Raw genomic sequence first — 19,682 nt, forward strand, 5'->3', positions numbered from 1 at the left:
AGTCGTGTTGGCAGTACCAATACCTTCAGGACAGAAAGGAAATGTGATGAAGGTAAGCTGAGATCAGATTCATGTTTTCCAGCTCTTCCGTGAATCTCTTGACACCAGTTGTGGGAGACGGGCAGGGAGAGGGGCTCTGTGCCTGATGCTGTGCACAGGGCAGAAAGGGAGGTGAAGTTTGTGGGATCGAAGGGAGAAAGTGCCTGGCTGTGTGGCAGCTTTTCATCTCAGAGGAAAGAAAAAGCAAACTCTTCTCTCTGGCCCTCTGAAATCTCCTCATCTTCCCTCCTAGACGGTGGCGTATGCAGTGAGCAGTGCATGCTCCAGCCTGTGTGCTTTCTTCCCAGCCCCATAAATACTTTCTGCGTTTAAGCTGCTTTCTGCTGACTGTCATAACAAATAATTATAACAATTTATAACGTGTTTCTTTAGCCCTTGAGCTGTGACTGCTTATTTCCTCTTATGCATCTATGATATAACTCAGTGGTTATCAAAAAATGCCTTTGCCAGGCTGTGTGCACTGTGCAGTGCTGTCCTCCCGGGTTAGACTCGGTCATCACCATTTTATTGCTTACATCCCAAAGCTAAATGAAGAGGAATCTTCTAATTCCCAGAGAGGTGAATTTCCATCATAACTCTGATACCCTAATGCTACACTTCATCTAGCAGCCAGCACTTAGCAGAACACCCTGGGGACAGCAAAGGGAGAGGTGGGGAAAGCAGACGTTAAAGATTTCAGATTCTGCGACATCACTGTAAGGCTCTTTATCACAATTATTAGCGTGAAAATCTTGTTTGACAGCAACCCTGCCCCTCCTCCAAACTGACAATAATTGTATGAGTGCCTGGGCGAGGGTAGAGAAAGTAATTTAGAATGTAATTTTTAATGCCAATTCTTTTTTATTAATATATCAAGTGTGGACTCTAGGAAGGGCTTTACGAACGTGGTGAGTTAAGGTATATGTGCTGTATTTCTCACAATAAATGTGTTCTATGGTGGCAGTCTTAAAAGGACAGTGACCTATGAGAAAACCCCTCATGCTAGACAAACTCTGTTCGGTAATAGGAATGTGCCTGTGGAAAAGCTCCAGGGGAAGCTGAATATACAAACCTTTGAGCAGCAGGAGGGATGAAGCAGCCCATTCTCAGCCAGATTTAGAAATGAGCACTGTGAGATTGAGCTGCTTGGCTGATGGACAAAAAAAGTAGGAAAAGAGGCTTGGGCAGGAAAAGGTGCAAGAAGCAATGGGCTACTAAAGCAACAGGACTTGTGTTTTCTTCCTTGGTGCCTTGTCTTGTTTTCAGTGATTGTGATCAAGAAGTAAACCCTAGGTAGAGCTCCAATATAGCTTGTTTGGATTTTAAGCTGGTCTAGAGTTTAATTCTGAAACAGACATATCCAAAGCACATTACATTTCGAAAGGAACAAATCCAAACAAATGATGCAAACAGACTTTGGGGCATTTAAAGTCCAGGGCTAGAAAGACTGAAAAACGCTCTTGCTATATTGCAAGTGATTCTTTGGGGCTAGTATGGTGAACCACTATATAAGCAGAAAGAACTTCAAATAATTTTTACTTCATGTCCCTTTATAAGGGACGGACAAAAGGGAATCAGATAAACTGTCATTGGTTCCAGATATAAGGAAAATATGTTGAAATACTTGAGTTGGTCTGACATATATTTGGAAAAAAGTTCTTCTAATGATGCAAGAGCTTTGTTAGGATTTGGAGAAATTAAGGGAGATGCTGTATAACCATGTTATTTCATATAACAGTTTATTTTTTATATTGTCATAAAAATATTGTGATGTCCTTTCCATGTTCATACATTCCTCTTATAATTTTGAACTCAAATATTTGAACACACCTCAAATAGTTTCTCAGTTATAGTTTATTTTCTTTCTGTGCCCATGTCTTTCCCCGAACGACTTCTTACTGAAGCTTTAGACCAAGATCCACATGTAGTAAAAAGCCTAATTTCTTCCTAACACCCATTCATTACTCATCTGAGGAGGTGCTGAATTGCTGAGGTGACACTATATCTGACCACAACCAAATGGTCTATCTGTGCAGCCAGAAACGTAATGTACCATGCTCTGGGATTCGATTACCGAGCTGACAGGGCAAGAGCTGATGTCCTTCAAACTTGGTTAAAAAAAAAAACAACACAAAAAACCCAAACAAAAAAGCCCCCCAACCTCCCTTAGTTGACTTTCCAGCAAGATGAGAACGGAGCAAGGAAACACAAAGCTGCCCCCTGGAAAAGCAGCATGTAAAATCAGGTTATCTTTATCTGGAGACTGCAGTGCTGGCTGCTGGCGGTATTTAAACAGGATTGTTTCACAGCTGGGTGCAATACACTGAGAGGAAGACTGTTATTTCCTCCTCCTCTCACCAACCCCAGGTTTTCCCTCTGCTATCCCAGTTGCTGTTGTGCACTTTCAGATCAGCACATTTATTTATCACAAACTTAAATGACATACCTAACCAGCAAGATCAAACCCCCTCATTACTCCCACTTTCAATTGCCCAGTTTATATTTCAGAGCTGATTTATGATACTTGCCTGCCTCGCTGCCTGAGTGCCCCAAGCAATTTATTCCATAATGCCCTTCTTGTAAAGAAATTATGCCTGAATTGCTCACAGGTTGGTTCTTCTATGGCGGCACTCCATGCCTTGGTACTTTTCGGTCATTCACCATTTCAAATAGCTCAAAGGCAAACTGTGATACAGGATTTTGATTACAATGTCCAGACTTACTCAGCACAGTTAAACTGGAGAGGGAAAAAAAGAAGACTGGAGGTCTCCTGGGCTATTAAATGAATTTCTGCTGTGCAATACTAGTGTGAAACACCCACATAAGTCCAAAGAATTGCTTGGGATTTAAGCAGTGTAAAGAGTCAAATTGATGGCCTGTCTCAAGCTAGCAGGAAAGGGAGTTGAAATGCTGCAGACCTTAAAGCACCTGGGTTGTTTAAGGCTGCCACTGTTTGGGGAAAACTAAATCAGTTATAATTTTGTATTAGTTTGTTCATCCTAGTTATTTTTTTCTAAAATAAAAGCTAGTAATTGGGGCTGGATTTTATTTTTGTTCCTTTACTATTAATTAGTTCTGTGTTAACTCCTGCATTGTGAATGGCGCTTTAGCATTTAATAGGACTCAGATCTTGAAGGGTCTGACCTTAGTGCAATTCCATAAGCCAAATGTGAGTTTTACACATAAATGCCATGCAGTACAGGCCCATCAAGTTGCAAAGACTGGGAAGCCATCCCTGTCGTGGAAATTTGTTATAAACCTAGAGAAAACAGCAGGGAACCCAAATTCTCTTCCTGTGACTGAATATGTGGAAGATGATATATTTCATTTTTACCTACATGTCTTAGCCTGTACGACCCATACAGAAATTAAAAGAAAGAACAACTGTGGCCTGGCCCGATTAAAAAAGGGATACGTAGAGGAAAAGACCTTGATAACATTAGTCTTGATTTTATCTTATTGCATGACTAGCCCAAATAAGTTTAATGACATTGTTAATGACATTAAAAACTACACAAAGAACATTAGGTGTTTCCCTTATGAGACTTCAGAATTAAAAGAGTTACTGCTCAGACAGTAAAGGAAGAAAATAAAACCTATCACTACAGAAAATAAAATAAAAAAATAAAAAATCCTGCATAATTAATGCTGGCAGTTACAGCATTTCCTTACTCTTGCGCATATGTGCTGCTTTTTAGCCGCATAATTATTTTCCTCCTAGTAATATTTCTGTAACAATACTTTTACAGTATTGTAAGGCTTGCTATAAAATCAGCCCTAAAGAAAAATGCAGAGCTGTGGGCAGGTCTGACAAATAGGACACAGAATGGGAAGTGACAGGGAACAAAGCACAAAGCGCAAGTGCTTAAGTGCTGCGTTTCTCTTTCCTGACCTGGGAATTTGTGCACAGTAATACTGATATCCTGAGAAGCAAGAAATCCAGGGCAGGACTTGAAATCTGCTCCTCACCATGAGAAACCAGGCAGGAAACACAGCATAGCTCATTCCTGGTGCCCATCTCCATCCAAGCCTCATTCCAGCAAAACTCAAACTGGAATTATGAAATCCTTGTGTTCCAGTCTGGAGGCTTTGCTGATTTAGGGATGTCAAAATATCCATGCACAGAGAGGGAGGTGTGGCTGGGACCAGCTCTGGGGCTGGACCTCCATGAGGTCCACCTTCTCCAAAACCTTTCTACCACATGAACCAAAGCATGGGAAATGGGGACACCTGGGAGATTTAATTAATCCTCCTGGTCTGAACTAAAACACTAGTGCAGGTGAATCGTAAAGGACAGCCCACCCAGGTAAAGCTAGGCACACAGTTGTGTGCCTGCAGTACTCAGACCTGAGTTTCTGCACTGCAAATGCAGGATGTAGCATTTAGAATAAAAATTTTTACTACAAATGATTATGGACATAGTATTATGCAGTTCTGGCTGCATCAGAAGTTTTTGAAATATCAGCCTGGGGGATTTCTAAACCATATAACTCATGGAAACACTTGCTAACTTGCTAACACATGTCCCAAGTGCCTCACTGCGAGGAAGGCAGCAGAAGACGGGTTGTCTCTTTACACTGGAAAGTCTGGAGAAAACAGAGGTCTCCAGGGACAGTAGAAAGATCTTCTTTAAGGAGAAAAAAAATAAGAAAAAAAAAATCACAGGAAAGACATTTTCCAGGAAGGCTTTTAAGGCCCAGGTGGCTCTCTGAATTGCCAAGAAAGCATCATATGTAGGCTCTTATGTGGTGTCTTCTGGGTTCCTGGGGTTTGGAAAGTATTTTGGTACTTTGCTAAAATACAGCTGAAAGCACTAAACGAGCACTAAGCATGTGCACATCAGACTATTGCAAAAGTTAAAAAGTCACACAGAAAATAAGAGTGAGGAGGGAGCAGGAGGCCGGCAGTGCGGTGACACCACTGACACCAGCTCCTGGGATTGGAGACCCCAGCACAACTGCCTCATCGCTGCATTAACAGAGCGCTCCTGGACTTCTTTAATCTGAGCTTCCTTTCGCCCAGAAGTCCAGACAGGTTGGGAAGCAAACATAACAGATATGGAGCTTGCAATAGATGTAGGCAAACACAGGAAGGGACACATTTGTATGTGTTTTTAAAAACACCACTGCCCCTTGCTTTCTCTGAGCAAGAGCTCTGTACAAAGAAAAGCCTGCACACATTTATTTTCCTTTCACTGCTGTCATACTGATTAGGACCATCCTTTCGGTAGGGTTTATGACCCTTTGGAGGCAGCTCCTGGATAACATGCACAACTATCTTTCCTGACCTCTGCTTGTCTTTTTTTTTTTCTTTAGTAAAGCCCATCTGAAGTTTCTTTTCTCTTCTTGTACAATGTTTCCTTCCTGCCTTTCAGAGGTTCACATCTGTGGTGCCTTTTTGAATTCCCTGGTGCCTTTTTAAATTCCCCCTTTTTCACCTTTGCCACTCCATCTTCTCTGGGATATTTCAACTCATTCATCACTCCATCCTTTCCTTCAAACAGATAAGAAAAATAGTAGTTCTCTAGGTGTCTGTCAAGCTCTTCAGCATACTAATTGCTGTTTGTCAAAGAACAGCTATTAACATGCATAGTCACTGCACAGCCATGGCCGTAATGACCTGAGATAGAAGTGTTCCCTCTGTCTTTCCTGCTGCCTCTGAGCAGGTGGTTACTGACCCATAGCTCAGCTGCAGAGGAAGGTGGGTTACTCAAAACCCGCTTTAGTGCAAAGCTGGCTGCATGAGCTTCTTGACTATTGCTTACTTCAGCCCAATATAAGTGATAGTCAAAGTGATGTAAGTTTATGGATTGACATCCTCTCTTATCACCTCTTCTTGGGTATATTTAATTTTCTAACCTTTTCCTAAGCCTTCCTAATAGCATTAGCTTGAACCATCTGGACTTGTTCTGTAATTTTTTAATTTTTCTCTGAAGTAGGTGAAGCTAATCCCTGCTGTGGGGCATTTTTATGGTACCCCTCAAGGCAAATTAAACACACATTTGTGCTTAAATATAAATCAAAAAATAATTAACAATTTAATGAGCAATGCATTGGTCAGGGTCTTAATGCAATACTACGCGGTTTTACATGGAGTCTGCAAAGATGCTCACAAGCAGGTTCCTTATACACACCGGCACAAGCACCAATCCTAGAGACATGCTGAGGCTCGCTCTTATCTCATCACCCAGGAAAACTTCACTCCCTTGCACCCAGTGTTCTGTCTCTGGCATTCCTGCTTCCAGCCAGTTTAACCCCTTCTTGCAGTTGAGCCTTCTTGCCCTCCATACCAGATCATTCCTTGGTCACAAATTACCACTGCTGAGCAGTTACAATTAGAATTTTCCCTTCACTGCTTTCCTGGGAAAGTTGCCTCTTGTCGTGGTAACCTCCAGGCTAATAAGGGCATAAGCAGCCTGGAGAATTCGACAGCTGGATGGGAGTGTGTTGTCCAATATCTCTAGTTTGGAGGTTATATACACACAGGCCATTTGAAGATAAGCAGTTTTCCTAATAAGTTTTCATACAAACAAGAATGTTTGAATTGTCCATAAATAGCAGGAGTCCCACAGCACTCTCAGGATACAGACCTGTTGCATTAAGCATGTTTTTTGAAAGTAGAAAATCCCTCCATCAAATCAACCTAGGGTCTAAGAGATTTATAGTTTGAACAAATATACTTTACAGAAATGTATTGGAGTCCTAAACTCATGAAATATTTGTGATTCCCTCATCAAAAGTGCTTGACTTTCACAGAAATAGTGAGTTTGAGTGTGTTTTCTTTCAAAATTCACTTTCTTTCCATCATGCTGCCTTCCATAAGGTCAGTTATTTACAACTTAGGCATCGGTGGCATGAACAAAGGTTTCACGTGCCAGTTTTAACCCTCAGCATCATCTCAGTTATTTCAATGGTTTTATCTAGGTTTAACTGACTTGAACTTAAAAGGCAATTCTGTTGATGAGGTACAAGAAGAAACAAAATCAACTTCTCTTTGTAATCTTTATTTTCTGTCAGGTTTCCAGAGAAATAAAAAGATATAGGAAGATTTATCATCATTTTTACTTCATAGCCCAGGTGTAAGCAAACTCAGCCTCACAGATTGCCTGTGCCCAGGTGTGGGAGGGCTTTGAGAGACCTCTAAATATTACATTAAATCTGGCAGAGAGAGAGTTGACCCTTAAGAAGTTATTTAGCTCCAAGATCATGGAAAAAGTGATACTTTCTTGTACACGTATTACAGGGTTATGAGGGCAAAGACTGTGCTGAAGGGCAGGTAGATTAATTTGAGCCTCAGAAAGCAAAATCTGTGAGAAGCCAGTTTTGATCCATCTTGTCTCCTACCAAGATAGTCCTGCAAAGCTGACACGATGAAGTGCCTGGGAATACTGGGCTTCCTCTAACAGCACTGCCTGATTGTCCCTCCTGTTGCAACTAACTTTTTCCTTACCTCTTCTCCTTCCCAAGACACCCCAAACTGGATGCAGTGTTTATTAGAGTTGTTAGAGTTTGTTTGCTGGAGTTGGTAGACCTGAGCTCAACCCAAGAGAGGGAACTCTGTATTGTTCATTAATGCCCCCAAATATCCCAGCTGGAATCAGCTTCATTTCTGTGGTGCAGAATATTGAAGATACAATGCTAGCAATTGTGCTCTAAGGAAGAAAGAGGGGGAAAAGCAGATGATACAGGGAGGGAGAAGCAATTTGGTTTTGCAGTTACAGTGTAAACTCTAGAAATCTATAGTATTATGCAGCCTGCCACAATTTTAAGCACCTTTGACTAGGCTGCTCAACAGTGGATAATAAAAGGATCAGAAAAAACAGGGAATCAATAAGGCTGTCAGAGCTCTTTCCTCCTCCTCCTATGTTTCACATTTACTCTGTGTATGTCTGCTTCACAGTATTTCAATAAAGCAGGAAAATGGCCAGTCTCAAAGCTGAGCTATACAATTTACTCTTCACACATTACTAACTACTGCTTCAGAGGTTTAGTACATGTCTAGACAGGGATCCATTTTTAAAATAAAAATTATAATGCTGTATTAAAGAGAGTTATTACTGTGTATGCTAATGTTCATAAGGATCAATATCCCTCTGTTCCCTGAATTCAACTTTAGTGCAATTTCAGGGATTTTACACTGTTGGCTTTTCAGAGACAGAAAAAATTCAGTTCATTAGTATGTATGAATAGTATCCTTTAGGTTTTTATGTCATTATCTAGGCAATTAAGAAAAAACAAAAACAAAACAAAAACTTAAACCTAGAGATATCCTTTTCAAATGCTTAAAGTTTTAATTTGGAAGGTACTCTGTGAGCTCCCCATTTTTGAAATGCTGGTTAGGATAATTTTTATAACATGGCAAATAATTAGATAAAAGGGCTTCATACCTTTTAGTGTGGAGCTAGATAGAGGTGGGAAAGGAGAGGAAAAGTGAGATAAGAGTTCTGAATTCAAATGAATGTTAGTACGATGTCCCTGCACACATATCAGATGTGGGTGTTTTTGAGTTGATGATAGCAGACGCTGAGCAGCCAGTAAGCCATCAGCTGTTTCCTTTCTGAATTCATCTTTATCTCTTCAGCTTCTTCTGACTCTTCAAGAAAAGCAGTATCATACTTTTAAAACTGTACCAGAAATCCTGGAGCATACTCACAGCTTACCTCAGTGTTGTCCATAGCAAAGATAGGCAGACGTCACAGGATGGAAGTCTTTGACTTCAGTCAAAGAAAGGAATTGGAGAAAAGGAATTGACCCTTCTACAGGTGTTGCCAAAAACCACCCTTTTGTGTTTGCTGTGAAGTTGTACTGAACAGCAGATGTGCACCTGGCTCTCTGACCTGTCTCTTCCCTTGCTCATATGAAATGCCATCCTCCTTTCCTGTTGTTTATTCAGCAGGGAAATAGTCTTCTCTGCTTTGGCAGGAGGAGTCTCTTTTGGGGTGACACCTACAAGGTGATACCTTTCTAGCCTGTCTTTCACAGGCTGATAACAAACTAATGGTTGTCAAAACTCCATGTGCAGTCCTCTGCTGCTAGGCAAAGCAGAAATTCCTCTTAGAAAATAAGTATGGGGAAAGAGTTCCCATTTTGCTTCAACTGATAGACTTCACAGGGTCTCAATTATATTTGTAGGAGGACTACACAGATTATTTTGGGTTTCTGTCCAATAACTTGTGGTTGCTAAGGTGATCTTAGCAGAGGTAGGGCAGAAAAGGATGTGTATCTTTTCTCTCCTGCCATCTGTAAGCAGCAAGGTTTTTACTTCCAATACTCAACCAGAAGATTCATATGTATGTGACTGAAACAGGGCAGATCTCTTACTTGACAAATACTCTCAGCAGGAAAGTTCTCAGAGAAGCAGCAAACACTCCTGTAAGCAGTGATGAGTGGGAGAGTTAAGTGACTTCAATGTGGTTAGAAACAGCTAACACAGGGACTAGGAGAAAAGGTAACCAAGAGAGAGAAGCACAGATCTGATTATATTAGTGCATCTGACCCAGACTACTGCTCAGGTGAATTCAAAGTTTGGAACAGACCTTTTCTACATCTTTTATGAACTGACTATTGTTTTTGTACTGTGTTACTTGCACGGACACTGCACTGTTATTTGCATTAACAAAACTGCTGTACAGTCTAGCGCTTTCACAGGTAACACAAGTAGAAGTTTTGTTTTGGGTGAGCTATTTGTATGTGTCTTATATACATAAATATTTGTTTGAGTCTTGAATGAGACCTACAGCCTGAAACTGTATGATCTGGGCCTTTTTTTTAAGAGATGAGGGCATGAGGGGGAGAAGAACCAGAAGAAGTAGGCAGAGAATATGATTTAAAAGGTGGAGAACAATAAGAAATAAGATGTTTTGTTTGTTTGTTCATTTTTAAGCAGGAAATAGGCACTGAAACCCTGGAAAATCTGTATGATCTATACTGTCAGACTTGCATTCACAAACAGAGACAGTAACAACTGATATCTTTACTGATAAATCTATCAAAATAGGTCAGGGAAAGAGTTACTCAGAAATGAGCCAAGTGAGTAAGATGTTATTTATAGTGACTTGCCCTTGAGTTTATAGAGTTCACCTGTAAACTCACACTAGAGCCAAGTGTTTTTGCTCTAAGTCAAGTTCATTTTTAAGAGCATAAAAATGAACCATAAAACGAATATTCCAAATAACTCTGGTTGTCAGCAGTTGAAAGCTTCTCTGGTACGATTGAGCTTTTTAGTGAAATGTGAGGATTTCTCAATTACAAGATTTCTGTAAGTGCTTAGGTTATAAATGGTCCAGCATCCTCTGAGTTTTTAATGGCCTTTAATGGATTAAATTAATGGATTTTAATGTGAATATCTGCTCTGACTAGTGAAGACTGAAGTATTTCCAGAGGTGTGTATTGAGAACATGACAGTACCTGTCTTATGCATTGCAAATATTATGCACTTTACTGCAGAACACCAGAGCTGAATGTTATAGATTTTCTTTCCTTTTTTACAACATGCTACACAATACTGAACCGCTGTTATCTAATTACCTTATTTTTCACAGTCTTGTTCACTTTGTTAGGAGCCTGAAAGGGATTGGTTGGTGAGGCAATCTGAAGTCTACAGCGTCTCCCATGATGATACTAAGAGAACTCATTACAGCTCATGAAATGCCCACAGATTATGGTATTCAATGCTACAGAAATGTCTATAAGAGGAAAAAAAAAAAAAAAGAATTAAATATTGCTTTGGAAGGATAAGAAAAAACGACACCTCCCAGTGAATATTGTTTCTTTGCTGAACTGTTAAAGCATTCTGTATTAAATGAGGCAGGTATTCGGAGGAGGAGGGGAATGTTATATCATCATTTAAATAAAGTGTTCTTTATAAAATGAGTGCACAGAGGGAATGGAGTTCAGGTGGCAGAGTAAGCGGTGTGCCACTAGAAGGAAAAAAGCCCAGAGAAACCAAAGAAATACTCCTTTACTTTCACAAGAATGTTGCCACATGCTGAGCAATGTGCCTGAGCTATAAATAAAACAGGAAAATAGTTTTCTAATCTTAATTAAAAACTTACGTGGCAACATTTTTGCTAGGTAACAAAAGGAGTTGTTGGGCTCCCGACCAGCAATGCCTCCGATGACTAAACTTATTGCTGTCTGCAGCAATTTGCATTGATTCTCTCCCCTTCTTTTTTATCTCAGATTTTGGTTGGAATGGAGCTGGCACTGTGGTGGCAGTGAATTTACTATGAATAGATATACTTTTGCTCTCAGTTCGTACATCTATCAACAGTTTTGACTTTGGTAGATATAGTTGAGATCGCCAATTGCAAAGAGGGAAGAGAAATCAGATACATTTGACTTGACAATAGTCTCAGGTATAATATCAGATATAAGCAGCCTCAGACACAACGGTTCTGTTCACTCCTTTTCCTTCCAAATCTTCCTTTTTTTTAAATGTATTTCTGACATCCCCCATGCTGCTACTTATAGAGCTTGATATAAGTAAAGCAAAGCTTAGAATTACAGGGATAAAATTCTGAAGCTTATCTAAAACATTTAAGGTAGGATAAAAGAAAGATCACAAAGAATCTGGAAAAGCAATGATGAGAGAAAAGAAAGCATCTACAGACAATAAGAAATTATTTCAGTTTGTAAACACAAAAGTTGTCCATGAAGAGTTGCAAGAGGATCTAATGAGTCTGAAATATCTGTAATACACTTGCAGATGAAATTCAGTGTTGATTTGTGCCAAGTAATGGGAGGAAGGGAGAGAAGGGAGGGAATCAAACCTAACTAAACTACAGAAAAATGGGCTGTAAATTAGCTATTACCGTTCAGGAAATACATCTTGGCATTTTGAGGATAGTTCGAACAAATGCCAACTCAATGTTCACCAGCGGTCAAAAAGGCAGATGGTGTATTAAACAATTAGTAGTAAAAAATCCAGTGAACAAATCAGAAAATACCCCTATGTCACTCTAAAATCCACTGTGTATTCATGTTTTGAATACTGTGTATCTTCGGTCTTACTCAGGTGTAGAACGTTGTTGAAGATGATAAAAAGCACAGAACAGTTGCTAGATAAAGGGAGGGTGAACAGATAGAAACATACAAACCCATAGATGTCATATAGAAAGTGAATAGGAAACAACTGTTTGTTATTTCTCACAGGATGAGACCTGCAGGGCAGCAACTGAAATGATCACATACGGTTTTATAGAACATACAAGAAAGAAAACTGTTGCCAGGCAGAAGCATTGCCACTCTTCAATTGCTGCAGTATGAAGTGGACCTTGAAAGCTTAAAAAGGCTCAAAGATATATTTATGAAAAAAAATGTATCATTAAAAATAAGGATACAGATACAAGTTCTGGTTTAGGAAGTCTCTGAATTGCATTTTGCCAGAATGTGGGAGTATACAGTGGGGAAAACTTCACAGTGCTATTCCCTGTTCATTTCTTGTTTTCTCTAAGCCTCTGCTGTTGGTTCCTGTCAGAAACATGTAACTGGGTGAGAGATTTGTTTTGCTCATCTTGGGATTTTGAAAGAGCTGAAAGAAAACTATGAGCCAATTTCAATGAACACTTTTGAGTGATTTGGCTTCCTACTCACCTAGGAAACTAGAAGAGGTCCTTGCCCATGGTTCTTGCTTCTTCAGGGACATGCAGGATGCTGACCCCAGCTTCCTTGGGAAGGGGACTCAGATTATTGGTGTTGAGGTCAGCTGCCCTTTTTTGATTTCTGCTCAATGGCCTGTCTTCTGAGTGAAGACTAAACTAAGCTTAGTACACGGATAAAATAGAAAAAAGTGGTCTGGTACTGGAGTCCAGAGTCCTCCTTCTTCAGATTAAAGCTTTTTGCATGCTGTGGTGCTCCAGACCAGGTGATGGCTTAAAAGTGCCTAACCAGAGGCAATGACAGGGAAACCTAAAAACTGCAGCAGGGTGGGGTCAGCGGGAAGCTGGGAGCTAGCTGGCTCAGAGAGAAGAAATCAGCTTCAGGACAGGAATCACAGCCTCTGTGATTGTTGCAGTTACTTTTCATACTTTGCTTTGGAAAAGGTGAGTTTTTAGCTAGGACTGTTTTCAGCTGGAGGAAAGCAATTGGGAATTTTATTTTCTGGTTGAGAGCGGGACAGAGAAGCTAATAGAGTGAGATGAAACACGAGGATGGATTGTATGCAATGCTGCTCTGCCCAGGGGATATCAAAATTACTGTCTTCAAGGCCAATAAGAAAAAAAAAATGTTAAGACACAAAAAAGATGAGGGAAGTGTAAGGATTTCCTGAGACATGAAGGAGAATACCAGGGATGTCCCCACTGGGGAAATGGTAAACCTGAAACTCCTGCTCATGTTAATTAAAAAAAAGGCGGTATAGGTGGCATCATAATTTCTGTACACGGAAAAATACTGAGGAGTTATTTAAGAATAACCTTAAAGATTAGTAGCACCTAAGAACAATAAAACTCACCCATTTTATCTCCTTAAGAACTTAAAACCAAAGGCACTCCTGTCACATTGAGCTTTGCTGATATTCAGTACATTTATTTTGCAATTAATGAAAATATTTTCTGCTTCATTTATGAATTTTTATAATTGAAGATTAGTTTGGCAGATCCAGTCAGGCACACTTAGTGCTCAATTCATAAAAAAAGCTAAAATAATTACTTAGACATGAAGAGGTTTTACTGTGCATATTTGTTTACTATGAAGTCTTGGAACAGCAACACAGATGTTGGAACAAACAGTTCCTATTGCAGCTCCATCTCTTCTCAGACTGAGTTTGAACTCATCATTGAATAGATTAGCTCAGCAGTTAAAGTTTGTTGAAATAACCTCTCCGTTCTTTGAATATTAAGATTTCATAATCTGCAGAGATCAGCATTAAATGTCCCATTGCTGTTATATTAATATTCCTCATCAAAGAAGAAATATTTCCATCCAGAGGAACCATAAAACAAGACTGGCAGGTTTGTTCCCAGGCAACAGTGGCACTTGCTCTGCTTGTTTTGATCTGGACCAATACTATTCAGCCATGAATTATCACTAGTTTTAAATCCCTGGGAGTCACAACTCGAGGACTAAAACCAGAATATACTGATTCAATGATATTTAAATGAAAGAAGGAAGACACCCTGCTTCTGAATGAAATACATGATGGAAGTATATTTTATATTTTATAGAGATCAAGCTTTCATAAGACATGGGAAAATTGGTCTCGTGGTTTGCCATTCTAGCAATTTACTTAATTTCTGCTGTAAGCGGTAAATGCGTTCTTTTTTATATTTTGCAAGTACGTCTCACAGAGTACTGCATTCAGTAGCAATGCAGCCTCCACCGTTTTTGCTACTCTGCACGCAGACTTTACAGCATCCCTGATTTTTCAACATGGATAACCTCCAAAGACAGAAGAAGCTTAGGGATCACCTATTGATTGATTCATTTCATTGCTGATGCTGCCAGAGGGATTTCTTATTGTTGGCACTGTGCTAATCCTTTTCAGAATGCATGTGTGTCCACTTGGAGCCTGGTAAGAGGATCAGACCCATTTTGCCTTGGCCACTATGTAGCCATAGACAGAAACCATTTTGTGAGCATGAAGAGAGCTACAAAGTTAACAAATTACATTCAAGTAGGAGAAAGAAAAGGACAGACATTTCAATGGGAGCCATTTTCACAGATGGGTAGTGACAGTGAAGATAAACAGATCTGAGTTTTGTGTCAGGCAAAGAAATTTGGTGTAGTTTCTATTATTTTGCTAAGATTTAGGCTTACAGCCTAGCAAGGAGTTCTCAGACACCATATATGGAGACAAATTCATTAAAAGCATGGTATCGAAAAAGGTAGATAATTATCGCGTAGTGATTTCTGAAAATGATCACCATTTAACTAATCAAACAATGTGTTTGATATCACAATGGACATCAGCTCTGTTGTTGGGAAAAAATAACCAATTTCTTGTACAGAGTAGAACAATTGTCACTAAGAGCAGAGGAGGAGCTTCCTTAATCCAAAATAGTACGATGTTAAAGCGGCATAATTATATGGGGGTTCTTATGTATAGGGGAACAGAATGACTAAGAAAGATCCTCTGTACAGAACAAAGGTGATTAAGAAAGCAATCAGGCACTAATGTACTGTACTATTTTAAATGAGACTTAATACCTGGTTTATGATTTGTCTGAATTTGCTGATGAGCAAATCTAGCATTTTCCTGTGGCCGCCAAGTATACGACTCATACTGATAGGTGAAGTATGCCACCGTAATTGTCCTAAGTTATTTGAAAGGGGGTAATTATTCAATATATGCTTTCTAGTGTCTATACGTTTAAAGCTACAGGGAGCTGCTGCCCCACTAGTGATTTCTCCTCAGCAGGCAGGTATGACAGCCAGGTGAGCTGCCAGCATGCGCTCAAGGGTCCGGCTGACACGGAGCCTCCTCGCAGGTCAGGGCAGTTATACCATTTAGTCCCTACCATGATAAAGGATTACACTGGCTTCGGTTTCTATACTATTAGTTTTTAGTAATGTGGTGGTGGTGTCACAAAGTGAGTTAGGGTCTGGAGAGTAATTCTCACAGCACGTTTCACACATTTTGTATGAAAATTACTGTTCTTTTTTGGGTCTGTGTGACTAGATTGAATATAACTTTGAGGTGATTGGCTTTGTACATAATTCATCAAAGCAAAAATTTTTTAATATTAATTTCATATTTAATTTTGAAGTACATTAATAACAAAAGTGAGCATTTTAGTTGATTTTTACATGTCAAAACCATTTGCTTTTGCTTTTAGAGTGAAGAAAATCCCCTGGAAGAATAAAATTTCATGAAATTTTTTTTTTATTCAACTCTCTGCTTTAATATGCTGACATTTCACTGTGTCTCACTTCAGTAATCCCTTAATCGAGGTATATATAATGATTTTAATTGTTTGCATAAATCTGTCTTGGTATCCATGGTACCATTTCTCTGCTCTTTTCCAGAATTCCTGCAGCTGCTTTTGTGTTTCAGATGGTGTAGTTCCTACAAGTCTCCCCTGTATTTTACCTGCTGCTGCACTGGAAAACTGCTAGCATCCAACTTCATGATGTTTAACTTGTGTGTGAAACCTGCGATTGTGTTCTTCTGCTCTCATCTCACACTGCAAACTCAATCAGAGCACTTTATCTGTGAGCATGACGGCTATCTAGCAGTTTTATCTTTCCTTTTGATTATTATCCCACAATATGTATGACATGCTAATCAATTTAATCTCATTTTATAATCTTCCATCTGCATTTCTAACTTTAATAGGTCCTCCTACGTTATTTAGCTTGTTCTTGCTGGTGCTTGCAGCATTGACTTGCTTCTCAAGCAAGATTTTCTTTCTTTTCGTGTATATTCACCTGATATAGAATTGATGCGATCTTGAAACATTCATGTTCGTGGCTGTAAGTATTTTGCAAATACTCTGACAGAACAGGTAAAATTGTTGTCACCTAGCAACTAATAACATTTTTTTCTATATATATATATGATTTTTTTTTTTCTTCTGGCATTGCCTAGATTATTTTCCCCCTTAATTTTCACTTGCATTTTTTATGAGAAAATGAGAATGTGTTCTTAAAAAGTTTTTAAAAAATGGAAAAGTCAGCTGGCTGTTAAATTAGAGGGCTAAGAAATATCATGCAAGTTATTACAGTCTACAAATTAGCATCTGTGTTCTCCTGGTATCTTTGAAACTGAACACTGCGAACAGCTCCTTAGTGAACACACATTTTTCCTATGCAGTATATGGGGCTATGGGGGAGCTGAGTTGTCCCTGTTTTGTACTGTGCTGTGGGGCGGAACATTTTTTAGGGACAGGGTATTGTGCAGCACAGGATCAGGATGTTTATTCTCATTCTGGAAACACCAGGGAATAAAAATCAAGTACAAAAAAGTTTGCCTGTGATCTTAACTGCTTATATTAATCTTGAAGAAAATCCAGTAGAATATACACTACCTTTCTTTGTCATTAATGTCAGAGAATTTTATGTCAATTCCCAATTACCCAGTTTAGGAGTACAGGCAAAAAGAGCAGACATCACTCCAGGGGAAACCTGTCGCTCTGCTCTTGTATCCTGTAAGCAGCCAGATTCTCTAAAGGAAAGCGTAAGAAACCCTGTCTGGACAATTTTTAATTAAATACTTATTTTAAAGGGTTTTTTTCCAGTCCTAAATTGTGCCCATGTCTGAAGCTTTGTTTTGTTTGTCTGTTTGTTTGTTGTTTTTAATCTTAGGTAGGCCAATGCTGCCTTTGTTCTATAAATTCAACTGCCTTTTTTGAATTGTAGTGGTGAACTGCACAGGATTAGTCTGATTTTAAAATAAATTTCTTTCATATTTCCAGATTAACTACATTTTCAGTTACTTTCCAGAAAGCTAGTAGGAGACATGAGTGTCTGCTTTAAAAATTGGAAGTGTCTGATACACCTCTTCACTGTCTGTAGTATTCATTGCTTCTCTCTGACATGTTTCTTTTTAATGTCTTCTATACAGGCCTTTTTTATATATTTTTCACCGCTTCCATTGAAACTTTTTGAAGTAATAAGAGATTAGAACTGAACACATGATTGTGAATAGAGCTGTATGAAGGGCTTAAATAATGGCATAATATAGGAGGATGTTATCCATAGGTGTGTGTATATAGGTATATATTACCCACATCACCTAATATCTGTTAACTTTTTTAACTGCCACTGTCATCTGAGAAGATGGGGTTCACTGGCTCTTCACAAGGATGCTTTGGCATTCTTGACATCGTTTTAGTCTGTTTGAACTCATCCTAGGACTTAACATCATTCCTCTCCATATAGATTACTGTGCATTTTCTGTGCATTGCATTTCATCATTCTGGGCTGAAACAAGAGCCCTTCTGCTATCTCCTTTGGCCCCCGCTGTGCTAAATGATTTTCAGCTGAGTACAGATTTCACATTTCATTATTTTTCCCCTTCTCTTGATCATTAATAAACATTAAATTACATTAATTTACTATGAATTTAACACCCTTACATTACTGTTGTCATTATCATTAGTGTTATATTAATGCACACCACTAAAACCTTCCTCCTGTGATGGGAATCAATGCCTTGTTATTACTGTTTTTATAGCTTCTAACTGATTTTTAATCTCTGGTAGGAGATGAGAGGTTTCACTTTTTGATTTGCCTAGTAGGATTTCTTTTGTGTAGAGTTTTATCTAAAACTTTAATTTTCTTCTCTACCATTTCTTTATTCAAAAAAATTAAGACAAAACCCAACAAAGCAATGGGGCCTGCCCCAGAAAAAGTGCTTGAGCTCTCCCTTTGGTGTAGACAAGCCTTTTGCAACATTTGAACTCTGAGCTGTGGCTGGCCGCATTACCTGGATATTCCTATGAATTACCCATAGATCTGCCCAGCTCTGCAGGCAGCACAGGAGTTACAGAGCAGGACTGTGAAGTGCCCTGCTGAACAGAGATGCAAACATACTGTTCCCCGTACGCAGAAGGCAGAGAACTGCAATATTTGTTTGCAGTCATCAGTAGCAGCAGTACGTAGGTGCTGCTTTTTGCTAGACCCATCTGTAGTCCGTTACATTCTTCCTTCTGGCAGGAGAGGTATTCACTGTTATGTTCCTTTTCTAATATAACATTCAGAGCCCTAAACAGGCCATGGTTTCAGGTGTAAAAATCTGTGGATTTCTTTTTAAAGAAATTCAGCATACAAACAATATGGCTCATTAGTAAATGTTTGTGAGGCTAAGCAACTCTTTTAAGTGTTATGGAGAAAGTATTGCTGACTACAAACAGGTATTAAATCAACGTGGTAGACTCCTATATAATCACTGACTAGACTAATGCTTTATGGCCGAACTTGTTTTCAGATGCACTCCATTAGGCAGTTTAGGCTTGTTCCACTTTACTCCTTCTAATGTGAGTCAAAGTTAGTCCAAAGTCAAAAACTTACTACTAGTTTGTTCTGCTTGTTTTAACCCCCCACTTGTGCTGGTGTAGACTATAATGTAACTTCTTAAGATTGTTATTTTAGATTAATCTGCAACTAGCACAGCTTGCATCTGTAGCTGAACAGATGTGTTTCAACAGGATGGCACTCTGCAGAATTGTCCTGAAATTCTGCATTTTATGTAGCTCTTGCTGCTAGTTTTTCACTATACCATCTGTATTGCTATCATGCAGAAGCAAAGTCAATGGGGCATTAAGAACTTGCTGATGTTACTGTTTCTTGTTGGAGCTGAAAAAGAGCTGTTACTTTGCTCTGCATTTTGTTGGCTTTGTCACCCTTAATCAAAGTGACAATATGGCTTTCTGGGACTGTTTATGAGGCCAGTAGATGCACAGGGGGGGACTGTGTTTGGCCTGTGCACCCATGAAAAGGAGGGATCCCATGCTCAAGGTCTTAGAACTGAGCAATAGCCTTGAGTCTGCTCTGCTGCTTCTGATCCCAGTGCCTTCCCTCCTGTAAGGTGGAGCAAGAAACCCTAGCAATGCACATCCATGCTGTGCGTCCAACTGCTCTACAGAGCAGGATTTTGCTTTTTTTTTGTTTTTTCTTCACATCTCCTAATCTTTATTAAAACAAACAGACTTCCCCTTACCCCTAAAAGGCCTCAACCAACCAAAAGACAAAAATCCAACCACC

Source organism: Nipponia nippon, unplaced genomic scaffold (assembly GCF_047370975.1).
Source record: "Nipponia nippon isolate SJK-2023a ecotype South Korea unplaced genomic scaffold, ASM4737097v1 scaffold_6, whole genome shotgun sequence".
NCBI lineage: Eukaryota > Metazoa > Chordata > Aves > Pelecaniformes > Threskiornithidae > Nipponia > Nipponia nippon.